At 35.0% G+C, this 17,107-nt stretch overlaps 1 long non-coding RNA gene across 2 annotated transcripts in view; it reads left to right on the top strand.

Moving 5' to 3' along the window:
• Positions 1-2,273: 2,273 nt before the first annotated feature.
• Positions 2,274-17,107, top strand: part of LOC118164911 — a 17,874-nt gene continuing 3,040 nt past the window's right edge. Inside the window, exons 1-3 of one of the 2 annotated variants that reach the window (XR_004749737.1) lie at positions 2,274-4,803; positions 7,167-7,232; positions 10,607-10,794. This is a non-coding gene — a long non-coding RNA (uncharacterized LOC118164911). Of the gene's footprint in view, positions 4,804-7,166; positions 7,233-10,606; positions 10,795-17,107 lie in introns of those variants that run through there. The other variant, XR_004749736.1, reaches the window with a different exon arrangement.

Raw genomic sequence — 17,107 nt, 5'->3', positions numbered from 1 at the left:
TTCTTGTCTTGTCTCTGACTTGCCAATAGCAGTTACTTAGTGAAGTGTGTAAAAAAAAAAAATACGACCACAGCTGCCACCACCACCTGGTGATTTTTGCTGTGGAACATCCTGGTAGGAACATTTGTATTAGTTGATGCCCTTTTTTTAGGTAAGTTTTTTTGTTTATTAAGTATTTTTTTTTTATTAAGTATTTTTTTTTTTTTTTTTTTTGTTTATTAAGTGTTTTGTTTGTTTATTAAGCATTAGGACTTTTAGTAACTACAGTGCTAATTTGCATGAAGTTCTTCAGCATTTGCTAAACTTTTAGTGAACACTAAAAGCAAGGCAAGTGTGAGCTTTTGCACTGTCAGTGGTGTCTGATACCATGTTTCAGATACCTTCATTGTCTGGTCCCTGTTTAAAAGGTTAGGGGAATGCCATTCTGACACAGCTTGACAAATTCAATGTGAATAAATACTGTGTCTACATTCTTGTCCTCAATGGGGGTGAAAGGGAGTTTCTTGACATAGTATTTTATCTGTAATTGATTGAAACAGGTTTTGTTTGTTTGTTTTGTTTGGGGGATTTTTTGTTTGTTTTGTTTTTGTTTTGGTTGTATTGTGGGTGCAGGAATGAGCTGTTTTCAGTAACATTTCTGTTGGTAGATGTTTCTCAAGTTCAGGCTGGAACTGATCAACTGCTGGAGGGAACCTGATGATAACTAGTAGGTTAATGAATGGGACCCTTATTTAGAAAGGGATTCACAACTCAAATTCAGAATTCTGACCTGGATTAGACTCACCCCAGTACAGTGCCCTTATCAACAGCCCCTTAGTAACAACAGTGTCCATGAACAGCTATCTTCTGTTAAGGGCCACTTTAGCCCAGGAGAGAGAGTCCAGTTATTAAGCAATGAGAAAACCTGGTTCAAATTCTAACCTGCTGTGAAAAGCTGCACTTGCAGTCACCTGTTGGTTTTCTCCAACCTTGGTGAACTATCTACCTATCAAAACACTCTGGGATGATGCTCTTTGTTGATTTTTGCCTTGACTACAAATAAAGATAAAATACATAGATTTTGGAAATACTTTTAGGAACACTAGAATAAATCTTCAGTTATTATTTATCTATGATACTGGAAATAGGTAGACAGTGTTTGAATTGGAAAACTAGAGAAGTGAAAAGTGAAATCACTGGAAAATATACTTAAAAATTAATAACATTAGTTTAAATATTTGTAATATTTAGGCCAATAACAAGAAATCTTTGAAACAACAACTCAAAAGACAGAGTAGGAAAAATTCATTGTTCAAGCTCCATTATTTTTTAAAAAAGATTGCAATACAACTTTCAAGAAAAAAATATAGTACAGCAAAACCTTATGTATATGCATAATTTTCTGAAATAAACCTCTTTCTTGCCTGATTATTCACACGCATGGGAATTTGTAAAATAATGACTGTCAATATGTACAGTAAAATTAACTTCTAACCACATGCGTATGTCAAGGAAAGACTGTTGGTAATCTTTTTGTAACAGCTTAAATGATCATTATTCTTCCTGTTGTTGACAGCTTTTTCCTGCCTAACTGTTGAAAACATTTTAGTATTTTATGTGGCTTTTCTCCAGGTTTATAGAATATTTTTTTCATGGTGCAAGAGGGAAAATTTGCATTAACCTTAATATATAGTACTTGACATTTATATTGCAAGTGGGATTGATTACTTTAGCATATGACAAAACTGCAGACTTAAAGTATACAGAGTATGAGAGAACACCATCATGTCCCAGTATGTTATTTACTTTGCACTATTAAATACTTCACTGCTGGTCAGTGTCAATATTCCTGATATCTGAAATTTTTACCATGAGAGCATAAATTAAGATTTAATGCACAGGCCTCACTGAATGCCCACCGATGTTGAATGTATTGCTGTTACTGTTTCCTCTCTGTCAGTCTAACGCTGTATTTTTTCCTGAAGCTCAGGCAAAGATCTTGACAGTTAAGGTAACACGAAAAACAGGTAAACTTTTAAAGTTTGGATTTTTCTTTTAATAGCATTGTCAAATTCTGGGCTGTTTTGCCCAGCCAAAATTATGTCTGAAACTAACCAGGTTATTAAAACAAACAAACAAACAACAAGAGCAACAACAATAAATCCACTATTTGGGGATTTTCTTTAATATTTTGCCTCTTAGAATTACATAAACAATTCTGTTTTTTTTTTTTTTTTTTTTTTTTAAATTGGAAAATCAACATGAGAATCCCATTTTCTTTTTAACATGGGAACCTTTGCTTGCATTACTTTGAAAGTTCTAATTTCCGTTAATTATTAAAAAATATGGCAGTTCAGCTCCCAGCTTTTAGATCAAAGTTGTGCCTACAATTCTCTTACAGTCTGAGAGCAAAATCTGACAGAGCTTTCAGCTGTGATTCTCTTGGGAAACATTCCTTAGGGTGTTGAACTGAGCACCAGCCTCAGTGAAGCATAAGACATCCCCCATCTGTTATTTTGCAGTATATACATTACCCCCTCTTTTCCTTCTGCCCCTACTTGCACCCCTATCTCCCCCATTTCTGAAAATAAGATTCAGGTAAATTTTTGCTTAATCTTAGCTATTGCTAATAATAACCAGTTTTGTTTGCTCTTTGAATTGAAAGGAAGTATGATACAAAAGTAATTATCTTAAGTTTCATCTTAAGTCATGTTAGAAGTACAAACAAATTCTTTGGCTCTAAAGTGAGAAAAGGCCATGAATTAGATATCTTGAGATGACAGGTGAAGTCATAGAGACACTATGAAATGCAGCACCATTGAAAGCACTTGTTCCAGGATATTCTTTGAGGTGGGTACAGCACAGAAGGAAACATCTTCAGGTCAATTGCATACTGCTCTTGCCCTTGCTGCTAGCCAGGAGGAGGACATGCTCCTCCTGTATGGATGTGTATGGATGCCTGGTGAGCATCAGGTGCTGGAAGAGTGTGCCTGGAGAAAGCGTGATAAATATCTCAGTGCTGTAAACATACCATTCACCCATGCTTAAACAAGCTGTGAAAATGACTGGTGAGCTCCCTGAGTACTATTACTGTATAACTGATCATGGTTTATTTTACCAAAACTTTATTAAATCCTAATGCTTTGCTTTTGTACTCAACTCTCCTTCTACTGACCTTGAAAACATCTTATGAAAATAAGTAAACATTATTCCCTTTTACAAAGGACACACAAATGTTATTGTAAAAACAACACATACCAAATTTAAGGATGTACAAATTCTGTTGAGAGAAATAGAAAGGTGAGGAAGCTGCTTTGCTCAGTTACCAGAAAACTGGTGCTTTCCAGCACCAGTGACCGTTAGGATGGGAAACAAAGAGTCACTTACCCTTTCCTTGAGAGTTCTAGTCAACATCCAACCTATCTTGGAGCAAAGAAAGACACAACACTATATCATTAAATAAGTTCTAAGTCACTATATGTTACAAAGATGTTAACCATGACAGAAAAAAAAAACACCACATATATATCTGAATTATTTTTCTATTTTACCATTAATGGTAGGTTACTAACAGCTGTAAGTTTAAACATGCATGGTCAATTAATTATATGTGTATATATATATATATCACAGGTGACATTTTAATATTTAGTATCTGTTAATGCTTAATAAGAAATTAAAAATGTGATTTAGATCTTGACTTCTGTTTATTCTTTAAGAATTGACTAGGGTAACAATGTTTAATGGTTTTTCATTTCATTTAATTTTATTTGGGCAGTTATCGGAGAACCACTTTGCCATATTTAATTTCATTGCATTGAGACATCCTGATTACAGTGGTGTCATAAATACCTCATTTATATTTGGTGTTTCCAATTTTGCCTTTCTGCCAAAATCAGCTTTAAATGTAAAATAAAACCAGACTTCTTCTACATGACACTTAACCCTAGATTACCACTATTAGACAGTCTAAACACTGTTTTCTAGCTAACACCTCTAAAGCGTTAACAGAACATTGTTTCCTCAGCATGCAAGCTTTTGGCCATAAGGTTTAAAGATTTTCTGGTCAATTCTAAAATTAATAATTACCTAGTAATTAAGAACACACCTCAACTGCTAGCTCAATATTGCCTTGAAAATAAATAAATAAATAAATAAACAAATAAATCTAGGCACAACTGTTATGCGGAATTGAAAAAATATGCCACAGGTTTCATATTTTCTCTCTTTTTAACAAACCATGTTTTTACAAACCACTCTTTTTAACAAATCTGTATTCCTTCTGGATCTCTATGAAATATATTTCCTTTTTGCATTTTTGTATAATCTTCAAAGAGCTGTCATCTGTACTACATATTGCTGTCAGGTTTAGATAAACACATCCATTTTGCTCACTTCAACATGTCATGATCTTTTAGAGACTGATGCAGGAAAAGCAGCATGAACAGTATTGTGTGATATTAATTATATATAACTGATGTACATTTAACCTTTCTATTACAGGGCATTATTCAAGTAAGTCTATGCCAGTTTTAGGAAACCTTTGTCTTTTTTAGGACATTTTGTTTTAGTTATCCAAGACAATATTTTTATACTACTACTATAATTTTTTTTTATTATTATTATTATTTTTTTTAGTGGAAATTCATTCTGTCTAAAATGTGGAAGCTTATCCAAGTGGGTAAAGTTCAGATTGATCATATGTGTATTGCATTTCCTGGATTTGTGATTACATATTTCTAAAATTCCTAGAGCTAACAGGAATTAAGAAGTTTGGCAATTGCTCAAAAATAGCAAATCAGCCCTTCTAGATGTTAGCACTGGGTAAGTACTGAAATTATGTTTGTGAGTTGTTCATAAATCAATGTTTGTAGTAGGAATAAATGAGTTTATTGTAGATTCTAACTTGAGATTATTACTACTGATCCAGTGTTTGGATTTCTTTATACTGAAAACATATGCTTAAAATATGTGTATCCACACATTAGACACTAGAGATCCTGCCTTTATGTGTAGGTTCCCTGATTCTCATGCTTTAAAGAGGACTTTAATTTACACAAAATCTAAAGTCACATCTGACAGGAAGTATAGGAAGTACACTTCTGTACAGGAATGCATCCCCCCAGCCAGTTTAAAGGAACCATAGTGAAAAGAAAGAACAGCATCCCACTTAATATATCTCTTTTTCAGTGTTCAGATTCTTCTCCAGATTAATGAATCTGCCCAGCTTTTTAAATTCTTCTTTGAATCAATGATCAGGCCTGGCTAGCCTGAAGGGTCATGGTAGAGAGATATCTGGACAGCAGCTCTGTTACTACCAGCACAAGTAAAGAATAAAATACACATTTCAAATATAAATGTTGGAAAAACGAACTAAGATTTTCTCTCACTTTCTATTTTCATCTACTGAAGTCTCATTAGTTACTGGTAATGCCTCTCTGTAATTAAAAAGTATATTTTGTTGTTGTTGTTTTGCTTTGTTTTCAGATACAGAAAACAATTTCTTTTGCATTGTTTCCTATTGGTGTAATTTGACCAGTCAGCTCCTGAAAATATGCATTAAAAGGTTATGATGTTGTTGCTATTGACCTGTCAAACTTTACTGTTCTGAAAAACTCATACTTCTGACCTTTTAAGGGCACCATTACTCTACAACTATTGCACTGAGCACACATTATTATTTCTCATATACAGTGGTCTGACTGGGAGGAATACATAGGCCCTAGGAGCTACTAGTTATCCCCGAAAATGGAAACAAAAATCTTGTTGTCTTACCTCTCTTAGTTCTGTTTTCTTTAGGCTATGCATCAGCATCTCTTTGTGATCAGCTCTGTTTGTAGCATATCTTTGTGTGTGTGTGTGTGAATTGTGTGAATTGACACGTCATAGCCTGCTGATTTGAACAACATTTGTTAGTATCTTTACTTCTGGATGTCTCTTCCAGTCTTGCATGTATGCAGAGCATATGATCAGGGAACAAAAGCCAGAACAAAGCACAGCAACATGAAGCATCTGATGAGTTGTTTCTGAATTCTGATCTTGTTGTTGAGCAAGCTGTTCGTCTTCTCAAAACGGCTTCTGTGGAGAAAATTGATAAAGGAAGAGAAGGAAGAGTTTCCTTGAGTGTAATCTGATCTTATTGACCTGGACTTTCCACTTGCTTCAGTGTATCTAGACTTCTACTCACGACATTCACTTGAGGTCCAAGATATGCCATGAGCTCTCAACAGTTCTCACAATTAAAATGGGATCAGCTGAAAGTTTATAATTAGGCAAACTGTATGAATGAAAGCAAAACATACCACATGTACAGAATATGAACTGTACAGGCAAAATTTGCCAATTTAAATTAAGTAATGTTAATTAATATATAAATAAAGTTTATATCATTTTCAGCAATGCCACATAGCAAACAGGGTCTAATACATGCAATCTCTCTCTTCATATAGAGAATTAGAGTATGTAAGAACACATGCAACTTATGAACGAGTTCTGCTTGTCACCTTGGAGTAGCCTGAGAAAGGTGGTACTTTGGAGCATTTTGGAGGCATGCACATTTTAAAGACAACCATATTTAGACATGACCAATACAGTGAATGAATGAAACATTAATATTGTTGCAAGGCTCTAAATGTTTTCAGTATCTGTGCTTAAAAAATCATTTCCTCTAGAAAATTAAGTCAATAGGGAGTAATCAAATAACTCTTCCAGGTAGTAAATCTATGGAAGTATCACCTCTACTGAGATCCAGGGGATAACACACCATTTTCAGATTTAGTTAAGAAGCTGGAAAACAGAGAGGCTACTATGTATAATGAGATAGACTCAATCAGGAAATACTGACACACTTATTTTGGAAGAAAGATGTAAAAAAACTGTTGGACTGGACATACTGAGCATCTACATTGCTGTAAAGTTAGGTTATATTATTTGTGTTGCCCTCTGTGTTTTTTCCTCATAGTTTTTAACTCTAACATTTTTTAACTCCATAAAAGCTGGTTTTTCAAGTGTTAACTTGTTAACTTAACCATCCCTGAGTAAAATGAAAACTGCTCTAGTAACTGAATTTGAAATCTTTAATATCTTGACACACAGGAGCTTGAACGAAGGTTATTCCACAGACACTTCTGGACAGAGAATTTTAAATATTTAAATATTTATTTATTTATTTGAGATCTTTCCCATAGGTTAATGCTCATATGGGTAACTGAGTCTCTCAGATAGGATGGTTGGTTGCAGAGGGAAGGTAGAAGGTAGGAGATTTAAAAGACTTTATACTAGAAAAGTTTTATCAGAATATTTTCAGTCTAGTTAATCCCAGGTATCATGATCTGGACAAGACGACGCCTTGCAATTAAAGAAGGGCAATACTCCTGGATGTGCTGTTCCAAGAACCTGCTCTCCTACCTGCCCTACTTAGGCACCACCAAGTGAGTTAACAACAAGGTCATTAAAAAGTGAAAGAGCTTTGAATTAAAATAAATATATAAAACAGGTTAAACAGAGCCGTACTCCTCACTAGTGTATGCTCTCATACCATAGCATGCAGAGGTTTATTAGGATCAGCAGTTGAAGAGTAAGGTCTTACTGAACATCAAAGCCTTTGTGGCAGCATCTATCAAACTCCATAAGCCAGAAGTAATGATGCCTGGAGCTGTTAAAAAATAACTGTATGCCAGGACAATCCAGCAGAAGAAAGGCTATGACAAGACTGCCAGCCCTCGTTGGGAGCATGAGAGCGTAGTCACAAGCAGAATGCTTGTGACAGCCCAGCAAGTGGCACTTGTAGGGTCCTACCTCAGGTAATACAACTGCATGTCACACTGCATTCCCTTCTGGCAACCATGGAGTACGTCTGAGACACATTTGTACTTGTGTGTTTCATTGACTGCACTTGAATGACTGCACTTGACAAGGCTTTGTCACAGCCCATCATTGTGGTGTTTTCACATCACAAAGCTGAACCTTCATGTTCTGCACTGCCAGATGTTTTCATGCTGCATGGTATTTGAAAAGGCAAGGTCTGCTGGGTCTCCCGGCTGGAGGAAGGAAATACATATGGTCTGCACACACACAGCTTCCCTCAGGACTAGGCCCTGGGCTCAGTTTCCCTGTCAGCCTGGGGTGAGATCGACCCATTCACGGACAGGGCTTCCGTCCCAGATATCAGAGTCCAGGCCATGAGGTAACCTCCAGCCTTGACTGTCCTTTTCCTGACCCCAGGGGCCTCCCCCACAGCCCTGGACCCCATTTCAAAGCAGGAGCCAGAGGTCTTCCCTGCACAGCCCAGTGACAGAGGGACACTGACAGGTGTCCCTTTCTTGGTGGCCCTCAGTCCTACTCTACATCTTCCATTCATAACTAGCAAATCCTGTTCTGTCCTTCAACTGGAACTTGAATGCTCTGGAGGAAGTATTGATGGAGATCAAGAACCAATGAGAGTCACTGACATTCAGAGATGTAGTGATGAAACTTCCCAGAAAGAATTAGAGTAATCTCCTCAACTTTCAAGATGTTTGAGGAATCCAGCCTGATCGTCCTGCCTTGACCTAATAAGCATATCTATTTGTGTGCTAACAAACACCCTGAGCACTACTAGCATATTAGCTTATTATTCTGGAAGAAACAATGGATACTTACATTTACTAATTAGGCAAATTATTATCATTTTCCAGTTTTAATATATGTCCTTTATTTAATATATGCACAATCACAGAAAAATAAAGATTGGAATGAATCTCTGGATGTTACGTAATTCAACCCCCTGCTCACAGTGGGATTAGATCAAAATTATATCTGTCTGCTCTGGGCCTTTTCTAGATGAGATTTGAGAATTTCTAAGGATGGAAATTTCACAATATCCTCATGGAACTTATTCCTGTGTTTAACCTTCTCTTTATAAGATTTCTTTTTTGAAGTCCAGAAGTAGTCTTCAATAATTTCAGAAAGTAAAGGAAAAAAGAAATAATAATAATAATAAAAAATAATAAAACAAGGCAAAAATATTAATTAAAACAATAAGCCATATTTTAGTTATCTTTTCCTACTGTTCATTTCTGAATGACAGGAAAAACAAATAAATCCCAAGAAGAACATACAAAAAGCTCACAAATTAAATGTTTTTATTCAGTTCTAGCAGGCATTTTATTTGACTGGAAAAAAAAAAAAAAAGTTTTTTCTTTTTTTTTTTTCTTCCCATAAGAAAAAAAAATGAATTTTTATTGTATCAACCAATATTAAAAATCAGTTATTTACACAATCATCTAGACTATTTTAATACTATTCATACTACTCACAGAACATTTTGCATTTTCTTGTGTGCTCAGGATTTTATTGTGGGTTTATTAATCCATTAGTCCTATTAATAAAGTATGAGTATTTTATGAGTGTTCATTTTGTGAACACTACTGATTTGTAGTTCAGAATTACTGAACTGCTTCGGGGGGCAGCAGAAGCAGCATCATTCTGTCACTTTCATTTTGCAATAGTAAGAAAAAGAATTAGTAAATCAATGAATTGGAACAGTCTCAAATAAATAGTGAAAACACAGCTGACAGTAGTGTTCAATAAGGGAGGGATTGCACATATGTTGAAAGAGAATTAGAATTCAGAATGATCTTGGCAAACTAGAAAAACAGTCTTAAATCACTCTGGTATTTTACAAAGTCAAATTCATTTATATAGTCTAGTTCAGTAGTGCAGAATGGGAGCAACTGGTGAGCTAGCAGTTTTGTAAAGGAAATATTTAGAGATTACAATGGCCAAGATGATGAATAGACCCAGTGATATTGTTCTCTAGAGCTACAGATGAACAGCCAGTAGCATGTAAATGGAGTGATAGCCTGCATGACATATACAATTGTCTTTCCTCCCTGTTCAGAAGTGTTTTCTGAGTGGGTGTTTGTGCAAGCCTGGGGCTCTGATCTTCATGAAGAGTTGCTGAGAAGGATAAGTCTGAAGCAAGACATGAAAATACTCTTCAGATCTATGAAAGACTGCTGATGAAAGGAAGCGAGCAAACCGTTCTCCACATTGGAGTTAAAACAGGCCTAAAATCTTACCTTTCTAGAAAGTTATCATATTTTGGCAATATTTTCCAGAATATTTATTAGAACCTATAATATACTTTCATCATAATAGAGACATCACAATATTTTAATGTCTGAAATAAAATCGCTGTTTATTTACAGGATCTATTGATTGGGGATGGTATGCTATTTCACTCCTAAGGAGATTGAGAGCACTCTGGTAACTTTTTATTAGCAATAAAGACTCAAAGTAAATGTCAGACTGTGTAAATAAACATGTTTTGTCTATTCTACACAAGGTAATTTTGCAGACTTCACGATAATACAGAATGAAAATATTCCTTTATGAAATTTACTAATTTTCAGCTTCAGGATTCTGATTTATCATACTTCCAATCTTTTCTAAACATGAAATTATTTGAAATACATTTATATTTAATCACGTGCATGCATATGTGTAGTCTAAGGTTCAGAGAAGTGCCTAATTCCCAAATAACTACTGAAAACCATATTCTTTAAATACTAAGTGCAGGTAGTTCTGGCTTAAACTTATAAAAGGGATATTAACACATCCACCTATTACACACATTTATTGGAAGCTCTAGCAAATATTGATGCTGGAAAATGGGACAGAGGTGAAAGTGGGATCTGCAGGAAAGATCAGCTACCTTCTAGAGATTTCTGATGATCTTTGATAAGAGCCTTGCCATCTATACTTGAAGGCTGCTGCTCTGTTCACTGGAGCTGTTGTGTGCTGTATCTAATCAAGCAGTGACTCAGTGGCATGAGGGTAGTGGAATACTAACTCTTGGATATTATTGGTATATTTATTCAGCTTCTTTGCTGAGATGTGAGTCATCTTATTCACAGATTTTGGCATCTTACAAATTTCTCATTGTTAATTCTTCAAGGGAAATTTGCCCAATACTTATGATTTTTTCTTTTATTTATTATTGTTATTATTATTATCTTAGAGGGCCATAATACACTATAAGGACTCCAAAGGAAGGAAAAAAAAAAAAAAAAAAAAGGGGGCAGCTGCCTCCTAAAACAAAAACATAATTTTGCAAGAAGCACTACCATGACAACAGCATTGTTGGAACCACTTGCATCCAAACAATAGAACAGGGAAAAAGAAAACAAACTTCTCAACCTGATCTCTAAAGAAGATTAAAAATCAACACTGTCATTGATAGTATGCAAGGTTGGTAAGAAGTCTGACAAAAATCTACTCAGTCAACATTATAAGAGCACTTCTTTCTCATAGTGATATTTATAGCAAATCCATGAATTCAGAGGAAAACAGTTTAAATGAAAATGGTTTTCCATAGCCTACCAAATAAACACCTAGTAAATGGAAGGCTGGAGATAGAGTTATGACTGACAGACTTCTTATTGCTATGTAATCGATTTAGCATCATCTTCTCACTCGAGGGAAGGCATTAATGAACTGTTCTAATAACAAAACTTTCCATGTGGCCCATATGAACTGGAATCTCAAATTAATTGGATGGAACCCACCCAGAATGCAAAACTGACTTATTCTTTACAGAAATGTCCCATTAAGAGAGAAAATTTTATTATAGTGGCAGTTTCTGATTTTAAGTTTAAATACACTGAATAAATCCAGAATAAGTTTACTGACTTCTGTCTTTACATAGGACCATGACATTTGCCACGGAAATAATAAAAAGTAGATTAGGTAAATAAAATAAGATACAAATCTTGTACTCCTAATATAACAGAAAATAGATACAGCTCTTCCTCCCTGTTCTTGACAGTAATGTGTTAGTGGAAATGCCGTAAGCATGAAATATGATCAGTTAAAAGAAATGAAATAAAAGAAACCAAAGCCTGATAGGCATAAATTTCTGTTCTTCAGGAAAGAGAAAACCTAATTTAGAGAAGAAAGTGAAAATGACAATATCAAAGGTGCTATGAAATGTACAAATGAATAACCCAAAAATATGAAAGATATATATATATATTTTCCATAATCATTATTCTGGTATAGTAATTTTACAGGTTTTGTGTTGTCTTAGGTGTTGTTGTTGTTGTTTTGTTTGTTTGTTTGTTTTTCTAACAGCAGGACACATCCTCATGTCACCGGTACTCAACTGTTTTCCCATAGGGTGAATATAACATAGTGCTTTCCTTTTGGGGAGTATATCACACACTGCAACATGGAAGAACCTGCTTTGTAAACAAGGTTGTTGTTCCTTTCTTTTTCCACCCTTGCTTCCATAAGATGGAAAGTGATTAGTACTTGGATATCACTCTGCAGTCCATCACCTAAAGATTTTTCCTATTCTCCATAGTCAAGGTGGGGTTCAACTTGATCCATCTAATACACTTTTAGCCTTAGTTTATGCTCCCTGTGTAGGCAGGTCTAGAAAGCTTGATAATCACCGGAGAAGTAATTAAAAACTCTCGTAAACATCTGATATAGTATATGCTGAAGAGCTGTTTGAAGAAACTCACTTCTGGTTTTGATGATAAAGGACTCTCCCATGTAGTGTATTGAATCACTAGAAGGATAGGTGACTTGGGTGAAAAGAATTCTGCTTTTACTTCTGTCTCTCTTTATGTGCATATGAAAAGAACTTCCTGGATTAACAAGAGGAGTTGCCCACTGAGGCAGAAAACCTGTGCAGAAGAATGTGCATTATTGTCTTAGGTGATATCCACACTGATAAAGACGTTAGCAACAGTGTAACCAAATATCTAACAGGATCAAATAGTTTGAGTGGAACAGGGCATAGATGTAGCTATTTTATCCATTGGGAGCAAGCATGGATTTTTGGCATTGCAATTATGTATTCTCCAATGCCTTCTCTGAGAGCAGGGGACTTGGGCTCACTGGTAAATGATATTTGTGAGACTCCTACATAGGTTAAATGACTTGTTTACTGGATTTTTGTATTGCAGCTCAAGAAGAAAATCATTCTACCTATGATTTGGCTGAAGGATTAGCATTTAACGTCAATGGTCTATGTGAAGTAAAGCTCACTTGTGAAGAGTGAATCATTACTCTTAATACAGGAAAAGACTTATTTTAATGGGATCATAACAATCTCAAGTTAAATATTTAGTCATACATTTCAAAATGTAATGAAATGTAACTTATTTTAGGTTTTTACCTAAATATATATATATATATATATATATATATATATATATATATATATATATAAAATGCAATGATGTCAAATCAATCCTCGGTCTAGTTTCCCTCTGAGCTTCATCAGTGCAATCAGTTGAAGTGGTTTCATCAGGGAGCTACTGAGCTACTTTCAATAATGAATATCAATAAAGAGTGTTTATAGACATTTTATATACGTATCAGATATTGTGAAGAATGCAAATATGAATATATACAACAATTCTCTTGAATCTGATGCCTACCTGGAGACTACATAGTAACTTCTGGGAAAAATGTATTTGCTGGCAAATTATGAAACATTGTGAAAAACAAAGGTTCTCACAAAGCTGCTTGCTCCACAAGTATATGAACGCCTTGCTTCTTTTCTTTAAATGCCCAGTGAGAAGCACAGAAGTTCTGCATACTTGGTATAGCTAAACATGATTTGTTTTGAAGGTAAAACAGCCCTAACAGCCAGCCATGCTGGTCTGCCAGCATTGCCCTGGCTGCTTTCCACACATCTAGCCCGACAACTGGCTCCTTTAGGACTGCAGATCCCAATAGGTATACACTGCCCCTGACTTCACAGCTGTGCCACAGTCCCACATCTGGAAGGGATTCAAGTACCTGCTTTACCTCTAGTGAGTCCACAAATGAAATTTAGCCCTGATGAAATTCAATAGATATTTTGTCTTTAACATCAGAGAGCTTGTGTTTTTAAGTTTTTGTTTGTTTCTTTCTTAACCACTATCTAAGCCCAAGCACAGGCCCTTATTGAAGCTTTCAGATCACTTAATGAGGAATAATTTCTTTACAGATGTCTGAGCACCAACTTGAAACAATATTAGGAATGTAGAATGCTGCTTGTGTACCTTTTTAAACATCCATAAAGATGCTTTGTGGAGTTTTCTGCTGCTACTTTTTTTTTTTTTTTTTTTTCTTTCATTCATATAGGACTCATTAGGTTCTCTTTTTTTTTAATGTTAATAACCACAACACCCTTAGCTAAAAAAAAATATATAAAAAAAAATTTAAAAAGTTTTCTCCACATTACTGGAGAAAAAAATATTTGTAGACAAAATTCTCTCTCCATTTTCAAATTCTTCACATACCCTATCTAGACATCTGTATTTTGTTCCATTCAATCAGCTTCACCAACTTGCTGTTGTGAGCAAGTGTTAAGTCTTACATTTGGAAAATGCTAGGGCTTTGGAAGAAGAGCACAGCTGGATTGGATATAATGAAACAGTGTTCTTCCGTACCAAAGTAGTCTTGTTGCTGATGAGAAAAACACACACACACATACACCAATATTGTGTATATTTATACCAGTTTAATGAGGCTCTATTCAAAAATCCAGCTGTGAAAATATGTTTAATCTATATACATAGTCTTCCAGCACTAGGAAGTAAGATCTTCATAGTAAAAACCGATTTCCACACATCACAGATTGTATCTTGTCACTTTTCATTTCCTGCAGACCATTCACAAGCACGTAAGCACACTTTGGTGTTTCAATAAGTTGCATGGGAAGCACAGCAGCTATTAATAAACAGCATTTCATCAGTAGAGAGCTGAGCATCCATTTAATTCTAGTTACTGAAGTTCTTTGTGTTGTCACAAATGTATCTATTTTTTCTTCCTCTTCATTTCTCTTACATGGTTTCTTTTTCCTTTTTTTTTTTTTTTTTTTTTTTTTTTTTTCCCACTGAAAACTTGAAAAGCTAATACTGAATTACTTCTGTAGGTGGTGCCAGAGATGTTGTCATGTTTTGCTTTGCTTAGACTTAACTGTGGCTTTATATATGTAAAAAAATTGGTTTGATTCCACACATTATGGTTAAGAATTTTTCCTTGAATTCTCTATGATTTGAGAAGATAAAAACAGCTGTCATCCAATCTGGATATGACAGTGGACTGTTATTGGTGTCCTCTGTGCTGTGATGCTGTGATTGGCAGAGTATTGTTCTTTTTTTACAGAAAAAACTTTTAAGTTCTTAAGTGAAATATTTTAAATAAGATAGTAATATTGTAGGCCATCAAAAGTTTTTTTTTTTTTTTTTTTTTTCTTGGTTGTTTGATTTTTGTTGTTGTTTGTTTGTTTGTTTGTTTGCTTCATCATGGTTACATAAAGAGTTAATTATGACTATAGTAATTACAATTGTTCCATAGAATTTTTCTGGTCAGAGGAAAATATTGTGCTTTTCTTGAAATTCTCATAATCAGAGACTGAAAGGCCAGAGGACAACACCTTAAGGACAAGACAAGATGTGGCCAATATATGCTACTATTGCTTATTTGTAGTCTAACAGAGTTGCTTGGGGCTCCAGACATTGAGCTAGACGATGGACAAAGATTTAATTAGTGCCATCACATTACAGATGAGCAACAGAATGGGACAGAATAACCTATAAGGAGATGGGAGAAAGGAACCATATGGTCCAGCAATGGTAGGAGAAACAGGGTACCATGCAAAACAAATAATAATAATAATAATAATAATAATAATAATAATAATAATAAAAATCTATTGGAGCTACCCCATCTCAGCTGAATCCACACTGAAGTTAAGACCTGAGGCCAATACACAGCAAACTTTAAGCATTACATGCTTAAGCACAGAGGACTCAGATGAGCTTTTCATGATCCACTCACAGTATTTTCTAAACATCTGCACAGCTTCCAGAGGATGGACGGATTGTTCCTCCATTTCCTCTCAAATCCCTATGGAATAAACTGTGACTTCATAACTACAGTCATCTCTGGAAGGGGAGATGTTGATATCCCCTTACTGACTTAAACATCTGACTCCCACTTCGGGCACATTTGTGATTTTGGGCAATCTAATTCTCAATTCGTAGAGTAATTCTGAGATGAACATATTGAATATTAAAACAAGACAAAATTAAACTTATTACCATGAGTTAATATAAGTGCCATAGATAAACAAGAACCAAGTTAGGAAATGTGTGATAGATCTGAGTGGGGAATAATTCATAGATGAAAGAAACATGTATACGTCACTTTCTGTCCATGAGAAAGCAGCCTTATAATTTGAGGATTTTGCTTTTCCTTTTGAGGTAGAAAAAGTGAAAAGTTTAGATTATGGTTTCCTCTGCAATTTTGAATTGAAATATCCTCTATCCCCCCAGAATTTACCAGCAGTGACAAAGTTCTAAGATTCTAAAAGATACTAAGAATCTTTTTCAGCAGGGGATGTCTTCTCTCTCTGAATACAGGAACGAAGATTGAGGTAACATTTAATATGGATGCTTGTTGCATATTTATTTGAATATTTCATTATTCAACTAGATAGCTATTTGACTGGGTTTTCTTTGGGGACAGTCAAGGAACACATCTATCTCAGCAATTTTATACACTCATTGCCTGTAATAGGGTGATGAGATGGGAATAAATAATAAATAACCACAGCAATGCTAAACATAGACTAGCAAACGAACTATTTCACAATGGAGCTTTGTCACCCAGAACATGTAAATACACTAACAGTTTGTTCTAAGACACATCAGTGGAATAAGTTATAAACGAAATCAAAGAGCTACAGCAACAGCAGTCAAGCAAGAGTAAGGGTAAATAAGTCATCTGTACATTTTTGCCGCTGCGCCAGTGACATTAAAGTCTGTGAATACAATTGTTTCAAAATAAGTATGTTGGAATCTTCAGGGAAGGGGAAGAAACTAGTTACAGTATGTTTTGTCCCTTCTATGCCAGTGTTTAGGAGAAAATGGAAGCAATTATATTCATGAAACAGAGCTCTAAAACTACGTCAGATTCATCATTGTGAACCTGAAATTATTCTGGAATTAGTCAATTTAGATTCAAAGATAAAATTTGCATTGCAGGACTTCAGGAGCCAACTGCCTGAAAATCAGCAGTTCTGCCTGAAAATCCATCCTCCAGGAAAAAAAAAAAAAAAAAAAAAAAAAAAAAAAAAAAA

This window comes from Oxyura jamaicensis, chromosome 3 (genome assembly GCF_011077185.1).
Source record: "Oxyura jamaicensis isolate SHBP4307 breed ruddy duck chromosome 3, BPBGC_Ojam_1.0, whole genome shotgun sequence".
NCBI lineage: Eukaryota > Metazoa > Chordata > Aves > Anseriformes > Anatidae > Oxyura > Oxyura jamaicensis.
Note: the sequence above shows the minus strand (reverse complement) of the source record. Positions and strands in the feature narration are given on the sequence as shown.